The following is an 11226-nucleotide window of genomic DNA, read 5'->3' on the forward strand; positions in this document are numbered from 1 at the left end:
CTCGCTCTGTAGGTGAATTTACTACCTAGTGCTGCCTTGGCCAGCCTAGCTAAGCTTAGAGGTAATAGCACCCCAGGTATCCTAACTTGCACAGAATGTGATGATCTAGTCCCAAACTTATAAAACTTGACCAAGCCATACCTCAACTTGCATCTCATGTGATGTTTTACTCCCAGGCCAATCACAGTGCGCCAATTGGCTGGGCCGGTCAGCGCGCGCAGTTTTGCACAAAACCCTCTGCCATTTGCCTGATTCAACCCGCAGTATAGCACACCTGAATTAAATCTGGGACTAACCGGGGGCGGGGAGCGTCCATATTACTACATGACGCTGTATAACATCTTCGGAGGAGAAATAGAGTACATATCTGCAAAGTGTTACTCATGCCTGACCAATGCCATGTTAACCAGTAAACTTCCACACTTTCAGCAGCATTGGTTGAAGGTGAACTCACCGACGAGGGCCTCGAGTATGTCGTCCTCGATGGCGACGCTAATGTCGAACGCCTCGGTCCGGCACCTGTCACACCTTGCCGCCGCCACCTGGTCCAGCTCCTTCTCCGCAGCACGGTCCGATGAAACATCGCTCCAGCTGCCGATCTCTTTGGATATCTCCCTCTTCAGCAGGTCTTTGCTCATGGTGAGAGGCATTCGCAACAAAGCCTTGTACCCGCATTTCCCGAAGTCGCGGAACTTCGAGTCCAGCGACTCGACGATGCAGTCGAACAGGAAGTTGGTGCGTTGAAAGTTGTTTTCTTCCTGGAAGCCGAAGCTGCTCTCTGATCCATCGCCAAAGACGGCCTCAACGGTCTCCAGCATCTCAACTATGAATGAATGGAGTGATAGACTTGACGGTGTGCCACATAAGAGGCTGCTGTCCAGAAGTAGCTCAGCATTTGCAATGGCTTCTCCGATGCTGTGGAGCCTGCCTTCTAGGAACTCAAAATCATGCACTGGAGAACTCTGAACACATGGTATTTCTGCATTGCTGCCGTGATCATCAGTCTTCATTGTGTCGATGGACATGGACAAATCTACGATTTCAGACTCTAGATTGAAGAGATCTTCCATTTTGTTCTCCATTGAAATAAAGAATTCAGTACTCTCTGCAGACAAAAGAAGAAACCATACATTATCATCATAATCTATACTCCATTACACACGTCAAAACCTACTAATTCAATCCATTCTGTAAATCAGAATTGTTTTAAGCTTCTCTCTAAAGAGAGTTCATTTCAGGCGAGCAAAGTTAACTAGAAGATAGCGTAACAGAACACTGTCTTATAATAGTTCAAATATTAGTAATATATGTAAACTATTTGTTGTTTCTTCCGCTACTCATCGTGATACAAACCTTTAATCTGCAACACCGCGTCAAGATGTGCACTAAAGCAATCAATTTCGTGGCCAAATGCATTTTATGCAAAACATAGCTATTCATTTAAGGTTTCGTCAGCATATAAACATATATTCTTACTTCAGATCAGCAACAGAAGTAGAGTAAATAAAGAGGAAACTTTATTTTGTAGCACACATTTTTTTCTTCAGAAAAGGCCTTTCAACCTAGCTTTATAGATAACTAAAAGTAAAATGGTTTGCAGGGGTTACTATCTACAAAGTATCCTTACATCCTAGTACAACATTCAAGGTGATACTACAAAAGTATTTACCGATCTTTTCAGTTGGACTTCCTGAGGAGGAAGCATCGTGTGAGAAGCATGCTTCGAAGACAGATGTTGGGCTCGGCTGATTGGGCTCGTCATTTGTGCACGTAGCAGGAGAATCAGCCCCTTGGTCACCCTGGAACTAGAACAAAAGAACATTTTCAAATTTCAATAGCAAGCTAGACAAAAAGTAGTGTGACCACTGATCACAGTATAATGAATGCCAAGTCATCCAAGTTGGTAAACCATTACTTTGTTGGAATAAGCCACGTCGCGTGGTGTGGTCGGGCTCATCGGGCGCGTCGGATGCGCGCGGGATGTGCAGGACGCACTGGTGGTGTCGGCCTCGTCGGGCGCGCTGGATGCGCGCGGGACGGGCGGGACGCAGCGAAAATGTGGCGTATGTGTGTGTATGGCGGTGTGTGGCCGTGCCAGGTTCGTAGGTGCGTGTGTGTGTGCGTGAGTCCGTGTGCGTGCGTGTGTTGGAGTTAGTTAGCTTGACGTGCATGTGGCGTGGAGCTAGGAGCTGTGCATGCACCATGCTGTTGGCCGTTGCGATCAGATGGATAGAGCCGCGTCCAGCGCATTTGTGCGTTGCGTGAGGACGAGCGGATCGCATGCAGCAGCCAGTAGTTCGTGCGTGTGTGGGCGTTAGAAGCTTGGGCGCTGCGTCACTGCCGAGGGCTACAAAGCCGGTTGTAATCATGTTTGTAGTGAGCCAGTTGGTGCTCTGGAATAGTGTAACGGGCCGTGTGCGGCCGGGTGAAATACAGTGTATCCTTCTCCGTTTTCTTCTGTGCTCCTCCTTCTTCTACCTCCATCCATCCGTGTGAGAGAGCGGTTCCAACAATTGGTATATAGAGCTTCGGTTCGGACGATCACCGGCGACCATGGCGCTCGTCCCACACGGCGGCGGCGCGGGCGGATCGGCGACGATGGCGATGCCGATGCTAACCGCGGACAACTACACGGTCTGGGCCACCAAGGCACAGGCAATCCTCGACGTCCACACCGTATGGGAGGCTGTGGCGCCGGGCGACGCGGCGGTGAACGCCAAGAAGGACAAGATGGCGCGCGCGTTGCTCCTCGTGGCGTTGCCAGAGGATGTGCTGCTGCAGGTGTCGACTAAGCTCACCGCCAGGGAGGTATGGGACTCCCTGAAGATGAGGTTCGTCAGCGCCGATCGGGTCCATGCGGCGAGGCTGGGGACGCTGCGTGGCGAATTCGACCGGATGAAGATGGCGGATGGCGAGGAGCTCGACGTGTACGGCGGGAGGCTCGCGGCGATGGCGGCGAGGTATGCCAACCTCGGGGAGACGCTGGGCGACGCAGCACTTGTCAAGAAGTTGCTGGATACGGTGCCGGATCGCCTCTTCCCCGTCGTCGCTGGCCTCGAGCAGTTCCACGACGTGACGACGATGGCGTTCGACGAAGCGCTCGGGCGACTACCTGCGTTCGACGAGCGGGTTCGGCGCCGTGGACAAGACGGCGGCAAGCGTGGGGGTGAGCAGCTGCTCATGACGGCGGCGCAGTGGGCAGCACGGGAGCGTCGACGCGGCGGTGCTCGGGACGACGACGACGGGCGCAGCATGGCGTCGGGGAGCGGCGGCAACAGGCGCAGGAGCTGCTACAAGTGCGGGGAGCACGGACACTTCCGACGCAAGTGCCCGCAGCTGCGGAAAGGACCAGCTGCGGAGCAAGCTCTCTTGGTCGGTGCCAACGTCGATGATGACGGACTCCTCTAGGCCGTGGCTTAGAGGGTGTGTGTTGGAATAAGCGACGCGTGGTCGGGCTCGTTGGGCGCGTCGGATGCGCGCGGGACGTACTGATGGTGTCGGACGCGTCGGATGCGTGCGGGACGGGTGGGACGCAGCGAAAATGTGGCGTATGTGTGTGTGGCGGTGTGTGGCCGTGCCAGGTTCGTAGGTGCGTGTGTGTGCGTGAGTCCGTGTGCGTGCGTGTGTTGGAGTTAGTTAGCTTGACGTGCATGTGGCGTGGAGCTAGGAGCTGTGCACGCACCATGCAGTTGGCCGTTGCGATCAGATGGATCGAGCCGCGTCCAGCGCGTTTGTGCGTTGCGTGAGGCCGAGCGGATCGCATGCAGCAGCCAGTAGTTCATGCGTGTGTGGGCGTTAGAAGCTTGGGCGCTGCGTCACTGCCGAGGGCTACAAAGCCGGTTGTAATCATGTTTGTAGGGCGTTAGAAGCTTGGGCGCTGCGTCGCTGCCGAGGGCTACAAAGCCGGTTGTAATCATGTTTATAGTGAGGCAATTGGTGCTCTGGAATAGTGTAACGGGGCCGTGTGCGGCCCGGTGAAATCCAGTATATCTTTCTCCGTTTTCTTCCGTGCTCCTTCTTCTTCTACCTCCATCCATCCCGTGAGAGAACGGTTCCAACATACTTCAGTAAAGATCAGGGAACATCCAATCACATTCCGAGGAACATTATTTTAACAACAAATTCACAAAATGTACCAGGCATGATTCATGTAAGTGCTTCCTTATCAGTCTCTACCATTAGACAAAGTGATAAGTATAAGCACTACAATTTCATCGTATGGACATACTATCAAAGAGGTAATTTCATGATTGACTGATCAATATTGCTGAAGTAAACATAAGTAAGAGATATAAAAGGTTGACAAAATGAAGCAGTAGGGCAACGTCAAAACTGACCTGATAGCTCTTGTGAAACTCGGGTGATTGATCATTGGAATTATATATAGTCTCAGCATTATTGAGAGGAGCCGATGAGTCGGAATAGTTCGTCTGGTTTGCAGCCTGGCGTGCCCCAGCTCCGCTGCGGGGCGCCGGGGTGGCCGCGGTGCTGCGGCGAGGAGCAGGCGTACGCGATGGCCTGCAGCCTGGCGCCGGCCCTCGAGCTCGCGCGCGACCGGCTCCAGCAGCCTCGACGCGGTGGCGTGCACGAGGCGGATCCGCCTGGGGCTCCTCGCCGACAGGTCGGCGCTGTGGTGGCTCCGCGGCGCGTGCGTGGGCGAGCCGGGCGCGGGCGGGCGCCGGCTCGGCGGCAGCATCACGACCACCGGCGCCGGCTCATTGTCTCCTCCCCCGCCGACGCCTCCACCTTCCTCTGCTTCTGCGGCCTCGGCGGCGCGGCCGCGGCCGCGCCGGGGGCGGCGGGCCAGGATTCGAGGCCCATGAGGCGCGCGACGACGCCGGGAGGGGCGGCACCAGCTTTGCCATCGGCTCCAGCGGCCGCGCTCGGCGCGTGACGAGGAGGCTGCTTGGCCGACGGAGAGGGCGGCGGCGGCGGCGCGAGCCTGCGGAGCGAGGAGCTGCGGGCGGCCGAGGGGAGCAGGCGGCGCGGGTTGAATCAGGCAAACGGCAGGGGGTTTTGTGCAAAACTGCGCACGCTGACCGGCCCAGCCAATTGGCACGCTGTGATTGGTCTGAGACTAAAACATCACATGAGATTTAAGTTGGGGTATGACTTAGTCAAGTTTTACAAGTTTGGGACTAGATTATCACATGCTGTGCAAGTTAAGGTAGCTGGGGTGCTATTACCTCCTAAGCTTACTACTCCTGCTGTTACTGACGGAGGTATGGCTAGGCGTATAGGAGCACTAGTAGTGCTCCACAGTAGCACAGTGATGTGAAGTGCTCGTTTGTTCCGACATGAAGACCTGTCTGTCTGTACGTGCATGCTGCAATGCAGCATATGCGTGCAAGTGGGGAAAGCTACAAGCATGCATTGGTGCCAAGTCTGTATGCTTGCCTTCCCAAAGAAAATCCAATGATCACGATCTTCTGTACTCCTGCCTGCCGTGCTCTCCTCTCGTTGGAAAATGGAGCTCAATCAATACACACAGAGGTTCGGCGAAAGAAGGAAAGAAAAGATCCTGCGTAGCTGAAGTAGGCCGTGTAGTGAAAAGTGAAGCACTCTGGTTTGTAGTTGCATCGGTCGATATGTCTGCTGTGGAGTTCAATGTGCCCGACAACTACAAGACCCCTTGCTTCCAAACGCAATTTGATTTGCACGCCGGGCCAGCTCTAATTCCTTGCGAGTCGACGTTACTTTTCGGTCCGTAAAAGCAACTCCAATAGGCCAACCCAAACGGACGACGATTTCATTCATTTTTTGTCCGTTTGAGTCGATCGTTCGCTTTCTTTTAAATTTGAGTCGGTAGCACGTCCAACACGCCGACTGTTGGCGTCGTCTCTTGCAACGCCGCTTCTTTCCTACCTTGCAACTCTCTCAGCTCAAGAATTCTCTCAAGAAAACATACATGTGCTAGAAGTAGTAGAAGAGGGCGCAAGAAATTTTCTGGACAGTACTGGGACTAGCTGGGACTGGAACAAGCTTGCCACCATGTTTAGTGAGTCAGACGCATGCGATATAGCACAGATTGCTATTGGTGGCCCGGGTTCCAACGATTACCCCGCATGGAATTTCACTAAGAATGGCATCTGCAATGTGAAATCAGCTTACCATCTCTGGATGTCTAGGAGAAGAGCGCGGTCAGGCCAGCAGGAGTCCTCCAGCTCGGTCCAGAAACACAAGCGGTACATGGCGATGTGGGATACTAGTGCGCCACCCAAAGCGAAGATTCATATGTGGCGTATGATTCAAAATGGACTGGCGGTGGGATCAAAGCTTCATCGGCGGTGAATCAAACCAGGTGTTTTTTGTGTTGCATGCGGTAGAGAAGAATCTATTATTCATCGTTTCTGGGCATGTCAGCATTCCTCTCAGTTCTGGCAGTTGTTGCACTCAGAAAAAGGTATTACGATGGCAGCCCCACCGTGTCAGATCGATACCCAGGGCGCTCTAGCTCGATGGCTTCTGAGTTGGTTCTCCAGGGCGGCCGACGATGAGAAAGAAGCGATGATCCAGGCGACATATGGCTTATGGCTCGCTAGAAATGAGGCGCGGGATGGAGTCAGAATTCAGAGTCCACATGCAATAATGGAGGGTGTTTATGCACATATGACAGATTGGTCAAACGCTCATCAGCCAAAGCCGAGGGAGATCCAGAAGTGGGCTGTGCCGGAGGTGGGATGGATTAAGCTCAACTGTGATGGAGCGGTGTCAAAGGTGGGTGACAAGGCGGGTGGTGGAGCTGTCCTCAGAGACCACAATGGTGCGTTTCGGGCGGGGGTTTGCCATCACTTCCCAAGCATTGTTAATCCTGAAGCAGCAGAAGTTCTCGCGTGTAGGCGTGGTTTACAGGTGGCCGAGGAGCTAGGTGTCCAAAATATCCACGTCAAACTGGACAGTCTTCAAACTGTCCAGATGATCAACCAAACCGGCAGAAACTTCTCGGCTATTGGACCATGGATCAATGACATAAAACAAATGCTGGAGACGAAGCAAAACGTGAAAGTTACTTGGGTTCGACGATCTGCAAATGTCGCGGCGCATAAGTTGGCTAAAGTAGGGATAGGAGACGAACTATGTAGGGTCTGGTTGGGGGTGCCCCCAGACTGTATTTTGAGTGTAATCTCAGATAACATTCCGGGCTTTGCGAACTTTTAATTAAATAAAGCGGCGGCATTTACCCTAAAAAAAAAGAGGGCGCAGGAAATTTTGTGGCACCGTATAACTTGTGCCTTTTAGGTTTCTCTTACTCTCTTAACAATGGACATGATTACATGGGATTAAGTAGCCGGACTAACCCAGCCCCAACACACCCACTAACCACTACTTTGCATGCACTCCACATAATTCTGCATGCAACACACACGGCCACGCCACTAACGGTTTGACTCACTAATTACTCCAGCACTTACGCGTACAGGCTTGAGTCACCTCTAAGTTTGCAACAGACATGAGCTTATCCACGGCACACTTGACACACGCCACAACTGATTGCGTCCGCTTCTTGCTCCATCATTGATCTGCCGCCGGACTTGGACGTTGTGACTCTACGGAGCTGTACCCATTTTGCTAACCAACACATCCATGCAGCAGACTACCTACTCATCACTAGCTTGTACACACACGTCATCTCATCTCTACGTGAGTGTATGGCCGCGGCCTAATGGTTGAGCATGTCTACATGCATGTCACTACCAAGTAAATGTAATGAAAAACCAAAACAACAAGGTTAACTCTAACAATCACCCCCTTAATTTTGTTGTCACTTATTCCTCTCTTGAAGCCCACGGTCGTCGATGTCGTCGGTGTAACACGTAAATGGCCGCCAATGCCATCTTGTCACGCCGATTGCCGCCGTCACGGTTGGCTTCGATAAGAGGCGCACCTCCTACACCTTCACCATGAGTGCGCCCCCGTGGCACCCTCGCTGCCGCATGTTTGCCACCGGTGCCGCAACTCGCCAGTGACTCGCCTCCATGTTCGTTGCCGGTGCCGCAACTCGCCGGTGACTCGCCTTCATGTTGTCGACGATGACGCACCTTGTCGACGACTCGGACATGAAACTCCTTGTGGTCGTGGCCTCCGCTCCTTGGCCATCACCTCCATGCCGCCGGTGCCGCAACTTACCGGACAGCATACCTCTCTCCATCGCTCGTGACGCAGCTCGACGACAACGGAGGCACACACCGGCCACTGGCAGCATCGTGCCGCCAGTGACCTCTACCTTGCGCCGACGACCTCCACCTCACATGAAGTCCGTCGCGCCGCCACCGTCGCCTCGGATCGACAAGGCTCTGATGCCAATTGTTGGCGCCGTCTCTCGCAGCGCCGCTTCTTCTCTACCTTGCAACTCTCTCAGCTCAAGGATTCTCTCAAGAAAACTTGCATGTGCTAGAGGTAGTAGAAGAGGACGCAGGAAATTTTGTGGCACCGCACAACTTGTGCCTTTTCCGTTTCTCTTACTCTCTTAACAATGGACATGATTACATGGGATTAAGTAGCCGGACTAACCCAGCCCCAACGCACCCACTAACCACTACGTTGCATCCACTCCATATAATTCTGCATGCAACACACACGGCCACGCCACTAACGGCTTGACTCACTAATCACTCCAGCACACACGCGTACAGGCTTGAGTCACCTCCAAGTTTGCAACAGACACGAGCTTACCCACGACACACTTGACGCACGCCACAACTGATTGTGTCCGCTTCTTGCTCCACCGTTGATCTGCCGCCGAACTTGGATGTTGTGACTCTACGAAGCTGTACCAATTTTGCTAACCAACACATCCATGCAGGAGACTACCTACTCATCACTAGCTTGTACACACACGTCATCTCATCTCTACGTGAGTGTATGGCCGCAGCCTAATGGTTGAGCATGTCTACATGCATGTCATTACCAAGTAAATGTAATGAAAAACCAAAACAACAAGGTTAACTCTAACACCGACCCATATGTGCCGGCGTGGCCGGCTGGCCGCCCAATATTTACATTGATTTGCATTCAAACATATTGTCAAATAAGATAGTTTTATCGAATAAAAATATTATAGTTTTATAAGACGGATACAAATAAAAATGTTTCACATAGTTTTGCAAACGAATAAAAAGATACATCTATTGGTTGCCAACATGAGCCCACATATACTCAACCAAATCATTTTGCAGTTACACGTGAGTTTTCCAATCACGCATGTCTTTATGAAATTGGGTGAACTGTTCAAATGTTGCCGCTACTCCATGCTCAGGCACAACATTCTCATCCTAAAACTGAAACCCTTGATCGTATAGATGTTTCGGGCGCTCGTCTTCTATGATCATATTGTGCATGATCACACAAGCAGTCATCACATCCCATAGTTTCTGCGTGCTCCAGGTATTAGCAGGATACCGAACGATGCACCATCGAGATTGCAAAACACCAAAGGCACGCTCGACATCCTTCCTGGCACTCTCTTGCTCTTGGGCAAAAAATTTCCTCTTCTCTCCGACAGGGTTAGGTATTGTCTTGACAATAGTGGTCCACTGAGGATAGATACCGTCACCCAGGTAGTATACTTTGTCGTAGTTGTGTCCGTTGACAGTAAAGTTCACCGGTGGGCTGTTGCCTTCGGCAAGCCTAGCAAACACCGGCGAGTGCTGAAGCACGTTGTTATCATTGTGTGATCCAGCCATGCCAAAGAAAGAGTGCCAGATCCAGAGATCTTGAGACACCACGACCTTTAATATGACAGTGCAAGCCCTAACATGTCCCTTATACTACCCTTGCAAGCAGAAGGACAGTTCTTCCACTCCCAGTGCATGCAGTCTATGCTGCCAAGCATACCTGGGAAGCCCCTTCTAGCATTTATCGCAAACAAACGGGCTGTATCTTCAGCTGTCGGCTCTCTCAAGTACTCAGGGCCAAACACAGCAATAATAGCCTTGCAGAACTTATACAGGGACTCTAGGCATGTAGACTCACTCATACGGACGTACTCGTCAATAAGATCACCGAGCACTCCGTATGCAAGCATTCGGATGGCGGCAGTGCATTTCTGATAAGAGGAGAAACTGATCTTGCCGACGGCATCCTCTTTGCACTCGAAATAGTCATCATAGCTGACCACCCCCTCTCAAATACGGTTGAAAAGATGCCTACTCATATGGAAACGGTGGTGAAATTTTTGATGTTTGAACAACGGGTTTCTTGTATCAAAGTAGTCCTTCCAAAGAAGGAAATGCCTGCCCTCTCAGTTGCGATTCAACGCCGGAAGGTGGCCCGGAATGGAGCCACGAAGTAACGGCCACTGACTGTTGAGGTGGTGATGACCAACACGGCGGCCAATATCTCCTTGTCGTCGGACGACGAATCGTCGGAGTCGCAAAGGAAATTGTGGAAAAAGAACTCGTCGGCGAAGTCCATTTTCGTATCTTGGCAAACTGCCGAACAACTTGCGGGCGTCGAAGAAGGAGACGGCCGGCGAGGGGAGTCGCGGCGCGCACAGACCAGCTAGTTGCCCTGCCGGTGTCCGACGAGCGTGCCGATGAGGATCTGCCCGGGGCGGCGAGGCGGCCTCTTGGTCGCGGGCGCCTGTGCGGTTGGAGGAGTGGCGGTGGGAAGCAGTTTGCTGCCTGGCGGCAAGACGGCGGTGGCTGGCGACGGGGGGAGTGAGCGGCGTTGCTGGGCGGATGTGAAGGCGGCGGCAGCTGGCATAGTCGCTGGCAAAAAAGGGCGGCGGCGTCGGCGACGAAGGAGGCGGACGAGGGTTGTTGTTGGCTGGGGGATGAGGGAGGCCAATGAGCCACCGACCAGTGGGCCCGGGAAGAGAAAAAGGCGAGCATGCGCATGTCCATCGCATGTCCGCGCCGATGCAAATACAACTCAAAAATGGACCAGGAATAGATCGCCCGTGAAAGAAAATCGGACGCGCGTCCGTTTGGATCGGCGCGTTGGACCAACTTTTATGTCCGCGCCGATTAAAACTGACGACCGTGGACCAAATGAGTCACTTCATTGGAGTTGTCTAACCGCTACACTTCGCATTGATCATTTGACTAGAAATTCTCGGCCGTGTCAGACGATTTCCGGCGCAGCCCAATACCGAAATGGACGACGCCGCGGCCATGGAAGGAGAGGAAAACGGTGAATGCTGAGGATGCAGAGCGTGGGACCGGCCACCGGGGCTAGAGAAGGTGGGCCGGGGCGATGTGGCGTGTGCAGTACACATGTGGCCCG

General features: G+C 52.8%; 1 pseudogene; it reads right to left on the reverse strand.

Moving 5' to 3' along the window:
- Positions 1 to 425: 425 nt before the first annotated feature.
- LOC125533218 lies at positions 426 to 10413 on the reverse strand (annotated as a pseudogene).
- Between the last annotated feature and the right edge of the window lie 813 nt (positions 10414 to 11226).

The sequence above is a fragment of the Triticum urartu genome, chromosome 1 (genome assembly GCF_003073215.2).
Source record: "Triticum urartu cultivar G1812 chromosome 1, Tu2.1, whole genome shotgun sequence".
Lineage (NCBI taxonomy): Eukaryota > Viridiplantae > Streptophyta > Magnoliopsida > Poales > Poaceae > Triticum > Triticum urartu.